This window comes from Sinocyclocheilus rhinocerous, unplaced genomic scaffold (assembly GCF_001515625.1).
Source record: "Sinocyclocheilus rhinocerous isolate Xijiao unplaced genomic scaffold, SAMN03320098_v1.1 scaffold189, whole genome shotgun sequence".
Lineage (NCBI taxonomy): Eukaryota > Metazoa > Chordata > Actinopteri > Cypriniformes > Cyprinidae > Sinocyclocheilus > Sinocyclocheilus rhinocerous.
The window spans coordinates 1165001-1172389 of record NW_015667354.1 but is presented as its reverse complement, the minus strand read 5'-3'; the positions used below and the strand labels follow the sequence as shown (position 1 = coordinate 1172389).

General features: G+C 36.5%; 1 long non-coding RNA gene across 1 annotated transcript in view; it reads right to left on the bottom strand.

Moving 5' to 3' along the window:
- LOC107733850 (uncharacterized) overlaps nt 1–7389 on the bottom strand; it is a 20566-nt gene that overhangs the window by 3888 nt on the left and 9289 nt on the right. Inside the window, exon 2 of the long non-coding RNA XR_001639029.1 lies at nt 5140–5142. This is a non-coding gene — a long non-coding RNA (uncharacterized LOC107733850). The remainder of the gene's footprint in view (nt 1–5139; nt 5143–7389) is intronic.

Genomic DNA, 7389 nt, shown 5'->3' with positions numbered 1-7389 from the left:
CTCTTTTGGACCATGAGGGTGAGTAAATGATGACACAATTGTCATTTATGGGTGGGTGAACTATACCTTTAATAATTTATTTTATTAATTTTATTATTATTACTATGGAAATATGAAATTATTGATACTCTAAATAATAAACTAAAAAAGCCAGTAGGTGGTGGTAAATGTCTTAATGATTAAGTCATCGAGTCATTTATTCATTTAGTTGTTTCGTTCAAATGGCTGATTCATTCAGGAGTGAAGTAAATGGTTCTTTATGAATGGTCCATTGAATCATTAGGCTTGTTCGACTTGAAGCGGATCATCACCATCAGATCGATCGGTGTGTGACATCAAAGTACCGCAATGTACTGCATGCTTTTGAATCGCTCTTGTGGTACTTTGATGCAGGGGCGTAGTTTGTGGTGGGGATAGGAGGGACATACTCCCCCCACAATAACCAAAACTAGCAAGTACAACCAAACCATGTCCTTGCTTTGATGTCATACACCGATCGATCTATGCAGCGCTGCTTCATATCTTGAATTTTAGGGACATTCTAACTGCGTTCTCTAGGCTCCATCACGCAGTGAGTTGTTGTCCTGCCTCATATTTGTCATCAATCAACTGTATCAAATGTCAGATGACCCACATAGGTCTGGGGTGGGGCAAGTGCGTTAAATTAGTTAATAATTTTAACGCGTTATTTTTCACCATAATTAATTAATCTAATTTAACGCGTTAAATTACCAGCCCTAGTTTTAAGTTAGTTATTTTTATCTTTTGCTGTTGTGTGTTAGTAGGAAATATCAGTTTACATGTCCAAACATTCATTTTGCCATTAATTGTAATAATCCATTGAGATTGATGTTTGCACAAGGAGTCTGACAACAGCCAGTGCTCCACACAGAGATCTGATCTGATCATCATCCAGTCTGTCTGGAATGACATGAAGAAACAGAACAAACTGAGACAGACTCAATCCAGAAGAACTGTGGCAACGTCTCAAAGATGCTTCAAGAAACCTGCAAAGCTACAGCACTGTTAAAAGGTTTAGGTACTTGTGTAAAATTGCTGTAAGATGAGGATGCTGTCAAAAATAATGTCATAAATAGATTTTCTTTATCAATTGACTTCTATTAACTAAATTAAATGAACATTTGGTGTGAGCTTCCTTTGCGTTTAAAGCAGCTTTTGCCCTCGGTGCACTTCAGCAGAGTTTTTCAGGAAGCTTTGCAGGAGTTTTCTTGAAACGTCTTGGAGTTGCCACAGTTCTTCTGGATTGAGTCTGTTTTAGTTTGTTCTGTTTCTTCATGTCATTCCAGACAGACTGGTGATGATCAGATCAGATCTCTGTGTGGAGCACTGGCTGCTGTCAGACAAAAATCTCACTGGATTATTACAATTAATGGCAAAATGAATGTTTGGAAACGTAAACTGATATTTCCTACTGACACACTACAGCAAAAGATAGAAATAACTTCTGACTTAAAACCATTTTTGTATAATTATTTTTATAATTTTTGCCACCACTGTATGTATAAAATATTTTGTAGCATTTGGAACCAATTATATTATGAAATGTATTTTCTAAAAATAAAAATATAGTAAAAATAAGATTTTCTGGATATTTTTTAAAATAATGACAAATTTAACTTTTTAATAGTTTTTATGGGAATATCTAAAATATGATAGGCTTGTTTGTTTATTTATTTATTTATTTTTCCTGATATAATTTACAAAGGACAATGTAAAATCAATGAAATCTTTAAAAAAAAAAATGCTTTGACAAAATGAAATATTTCTGATATGTTCATTTACAAGAAACTATTTTAAATTATAATGTTTATTTTAAAGTATTCAAAAAACATTTATGATATATTTTATAAATATAAATAGACGTTGCAGAAAGTTTTAATCATAATCAAAGTCAATGTAAAATCAATGTAGTTATTCTAAAATAACACCATACTCTGCTTTGACAATGAACTGAAATATTCCTGATGTCAAGAAACAGTTTATCATGTGAATTGTAATTTTTATTATAGTGTATTCAGAGACAAACTTTGATGTATTATGTATATACAATGCTATTTTAATTATTTTCTTGGTGAGCATTGTTCGATCAAATATTACATTATGTGTACCACCTGTGCCAACAGACCTGTTTTAATTCCATCTCTGAGGCTCTGGTGAATTTTCACCGATTTATCAGAGAATTGATTTTCAATCGTAGCACAATGCAGACCTCCTTTGTTTAGTTTCTGGTTTTCTGTTATGCTTTCTTCTGCTCTGTCTTGCGCTCTTCCCCCTTTATCCATCGGTCCGGCTGAGCGCAGTCTTCTGTGTCAGCTTATTAAAGTCATTCTGCTCGGCCGTGTTCTGCCGCTTGTACTCAGCAGAGTGCTACTTATTGACATTTTTTCATTCTGCTTTTTTTTCACTGCATGTGTAAGTCCTATAGAGCTCATTGAGGGACTGAGTTAGGCCTGCTCTCTCTCACTCCCTCTTTCTTTAACTCCCATCCTGCAATTCTGTGCCACAACAGTTCAGTATTACCCTCCATCTCTGTCTGTCTCTCTCAAGTACTCTACGTAAGTCAGCGAGAGGGAGAGAGAGAGTGTGTATTCTGAGTGAAAAGGAGGGAAGCAGACCATTAGAGGTAAAAGATAAGCAAGCCCTTCGAGAGTCCTTTTGTCCTTTCATACGGAGGAGGGCTGTTTGTGCTACTATTGTTGGTTTTCCCCTTGATTTCATCTGGAAAGTATCATTACCGAACAAGAGCCTCTTCGGAGCGGTTTGAGGCCATCTCCACGCAGTATGCCGTGGCTTTTGTGGAATCGTGTGTGCCTGAGAAGCTTTGAAAAGGAAACTTGAAACAATTTACACCCTGTGAGCCATCAGACTCCGTTCAACACATAGGATTTAGTTCATGTAATGATTATTAATGTCAATTTAACACGTTAAATTTTTTAATGAAGTATAAAATATAAAACATTCTTTAAATAATACAGTACAAACATATTTGTAAATACATTTAGATTTAGTCACGTCCCCTTACCATTATGTGTATGTATATACATAAATTCCTTTTTGTTTAACCTCTTAATGTACATGTATCAATCCACACAGATGTAAAAATATTTAGTCAAAATGAGAAAAATGTACACATCTTCATTCTCTTCAAAAGTTTTCACCCCCGTCTCTTAATGCATATTTTTTCCTTCTGGAGCATCAGTGACCGTTTGAACCTTTTGTAATAATATGGCGTAAAATAATCAGCATATCATGTCATTAATTGTATCAAAATTAATTACTTTACATTTTTTAAATGATTGACAGCCGTAATGATGATATAATGACATAATGACATAATAACATAAAAACACAAACCATGAATGTCAGCAGTTGTCAGTCCTTGTTAAAAATAACAGAGAAGAAAAAAAAAATGGTTTGAATTTCAGATTTCAGCACAGGACTATATATAAAAATGTATGCCAGCGGTCTGAATCCAGAAGCATGCTTTGTGCCCCAGAGCTATTGAGAAGCTTCTCCTAACGACCTGCTAGGGGCCGTTGGCTGAAAGGAAAGTGCTACCAAAACAAGTGAGCCATCATTAAGGTCAGCGGCGCTAAATAATACAATTCCTACCCTACAAGAAAACCTAGTGGTGCCCTATTTATTTTCCTTTTTAACAGGGAAACGACATTTATTTGTATAAAACGTTCATAGCCTTTTTTTTTTAAAACTGTGCAATCAAAAAATTGCTGATGTCGTTCCTGCATTTTACATTTATTTCACTATTAATTGAAAACTTTGCACATGATACAGTATAAACGTCCCCATAAAAGGCGTAACATTTTACTGTCGAGAGTGGTTTGCCAAAAAGCAACGAGTAACCGTCAGCGGAAGTCTTACTACTAATTTGATACGCAGATATTTTGAGGTGACAAGAAGTCATTCTGCTCGGCCGTGTTCTGCCGCTTGTACTCAGCAGAGTGCTACTTATTGACATTTTTTCATTCTGCTTTTTTTTCACTGCATGTGTAAGTCCTATAGAGCTCATTGAGGGACTGAGTTAGGCCTGCTCTCTCTCACTCCCTCTTTCTTTAACTCCCATCCTGCAATTCTGTGCCACAACAGTTCAGTATTACCCTCCATCTCTGTCTGTCTCTCTCAAGTACTCTACGTAAGTCAGCGAGAGGGAGAGAGAGAGTGTGTATTCTGAGTGAAAAGGAGGGAAGCAGACCATTAGAGGTAAAAGATAAGCAAGCCCTTCGAGAGTCCTTTTGTCCTTTCATACGGAGGAGGGCTGTTTGTGCTACTATTGTTGGTTTTCCCCTTGATTTCATCTGGAAAGTATCATTACCGAACAAGAGCCTCTTCGGAGCGGTTTGAGGCCATCTCCACGCAGTATGCCGTGGCTTTTGTGGAATCGTGTGTGCCTGAGAAGCTTTGAAAAGGAAACTTGAAACAATTTACACCCTGTGAGCCATCAGACTCCGTTCAACACATAGGATTTAGTTCATGTAATGATTATTAATGTCAATTTAACACGTTAAATTTTTTAATGAAGTATAAAATATAAAACATTCTTTAAATAATACAGTACAAACATATTTGTAAATACATTTAGATTTAGTCACGTCCCCTTACCATTATGTGTATGTATATACATAAATTCCTTTTTGTTTAACCTCTTAATGTACATGTATCAATCCACACAGATGTAAAAATATTTAGTCAAAATGAGAAAAATGTACACATCTTCATTCTCTTCAAAAGTTTTCACCCCCGTCTCTTAATGCATATTTTTTCCTTCTGGAGCATCAGTGACCGTTTGAACCTTTTGTAATAATATGGCGTAAAATAATCAGCATATCATGTCATTAATTGTATCAAAATTAATTACTTTACATTTTTTAAATGATTGACAGCCGTAATGATGATATAATGACATAATGACATAATAACATAAAAACACAAACCATGAATGTCAGCAGTTGTCAGTCCTTGTTAAAAATAACAGAGAAGAAAAAAAAAATGGTTTGAATTTCAGATTTCATATATATAAAATATATAAAAATGTATGCCAGCGGTCTGAATCCAGAAGCATGCTTTGTGCCCCAGAGCTATTCTCCTAACGCTCCTAACGACCTGCTAGGGGCCGTTGGCTGAAAGGAAAGTGCTACCAAAACAAGTGAGCCATCATTAAGGTCAGCGGCGCTAAATAATACAATTCCTACCCTACAAGAAAACCTAGTGGTGCCCTATTTATTTTCCTTTTTAACAGGGAAACGACATTTATTTGTATAAAACGTTCATAGCCTTTTTTTTTTAAAACTGTGCAATCAAAAAATTGCTGATGTCGTTCCTGCATTTTACATTTATTTCACTATTAATTGAAAACTTTGCACATGATACAGTATAAACGTCCCCATAAAAGGCGTAACATTTTACTGTCGAGAGTGGTTTGCCAAAAAGCAACGAGTAACCGTCAGCGGAAGTCTTACTACTAATTTGATACGCAGATATTTTGAGGTGACAAGGTTAATGCATCCATTTTTTCTCATATCATATCAAATCAAAGCAATTTCCCTGGCCTTTATTCCCTCTATCTGTGGGTCATAATCCTCTTTAGGGTCTTTCTGCAGTGATGTCCAGTTACTAAATGATGAAAATCTTATTCGGCTTCACTCAGTGGCCTGGCTAATGGGAAATGAGCACACTTTGAAAAACAGCTAAGTGTTTTAGGCTGAGAGGAAAGTAGAACTGTTAATATCATTACATTTGAAGAGAGCGTTTGTAACACAGATTCTATTTCTTAAATGAAGATTGGCCAGTGCATTATGGATGTATTGACGGCAGGCATGAGGGAAAGATTAGTGGTATATCCAGGAACCCTCTCAGCGTAACCAGACCCTAATCTCTTAATTGTGTAGTTCTCTTTCAAACACTCAACAAGCATTAACAAAATTAGAAATGTCTTTCTTCCCCCCTCCTCTTTGAGGTTTGAGTATGATTGATTAGTGTTTGAGAAACTCTGTGCATCGAGGCATGTATAGAAATACTCTGCTCAATTGAATTCAACTTGATTCTTTATAGCGGTGGTTCTCAACTGGTGGGTTGTAACCCAAAAATGTGTCGCAGATTTCTTCTGATTGTATTAGTTTGCATTGTTCAAACTGTATAATCATATGTAGTTCGTATAGCAAAGTTAAGAGAAAATGCTTCTGTAATCTTCTGTTATTGACATCAAAGGCTGCACATCTAGTCAAACTCTATGATGTTTGGATGAAAACACATCTTTCTTTTCTGTGAAGCTAGTGGATGCTGGCATGAAACAGGTTGCTTGACATCCTCTCATCCTCAAAATCCATGCACGAAACTAGTTTAAAGGTATACATTTAATGTAGTTGCTTGATAAACATAGTTTGTGCAAAATTATTGACTGCCGAGAGCATGAAAACATCAAAATTCAAGAGGATTTCTGTTTTTTAAAATTCAGTTCAGCTGCATATTGTTGGTGATGTGCAGTTTATTAATATATTTCAATACATTCACACATACACATCATTTAAAGGGGTCATTGGATGCCCATTTTCCACAAGTTGATATGATTCTTTAGGGTCTTAATGAAAAGTCTATAGCATACTTTGGTTAAAATTTCTCAATGGTAGTGTAAAATAACACCCTTTTTTACCTTGTCAGAATCAGCTCTGTTTCCAGCAAGCCGTTTTAGTCCATGTTCCTTTAAATGCTAATGAGCTCTGCTCATCCTGCCCCTCTCTTCTGTGGGGTGACGAGCCGTTCTCATGAGACTGTTTACTTCAGCCGTGGAACTCGCTAACTAGCACGTTATTAGGAAAGGTGATTTGCAAAGATTCATTAAAAGAACCTTATACTCACTTCTTCTGTAGGTGAGGCTGGATCACGAATGATTCGCGCGAAGATAGACGCATTTAGGTAGAGCCGGGATCTGCGCATTCCCTTCAAAAACAAAAGTAATCCACTGCATCTTCAGCGGCTCAGATGCCGGGAGTAAAAGACGACTGCTATGTTCATTATTACATCCAACAACAGAACACCTCAATCACTTAGGAGACGTTCTTGTCTACATCTGCTCCGGCGTCAAAACAATGGTGGACTGATGACAGCTCACTCAGGGCAGGTCTAAGGTAAATACACCAGTTTCAGTCGACAATCGTGGGAGGGCTTGGGTCTGTGTGACATCACACAGACAGGCATCTGAGAATGGCTTGATTTGAGAAAGGGGAAATGATTTAACAAGATTAAAGAAAAAAACACTGGGTGGATCTTTATCAATATAAGGTGGTTGTGTACTAGGGGTTGCACCGACTAATCGACTAGTCGACTTCAATGCTCTGCCATGACGCTTTAAGCTTG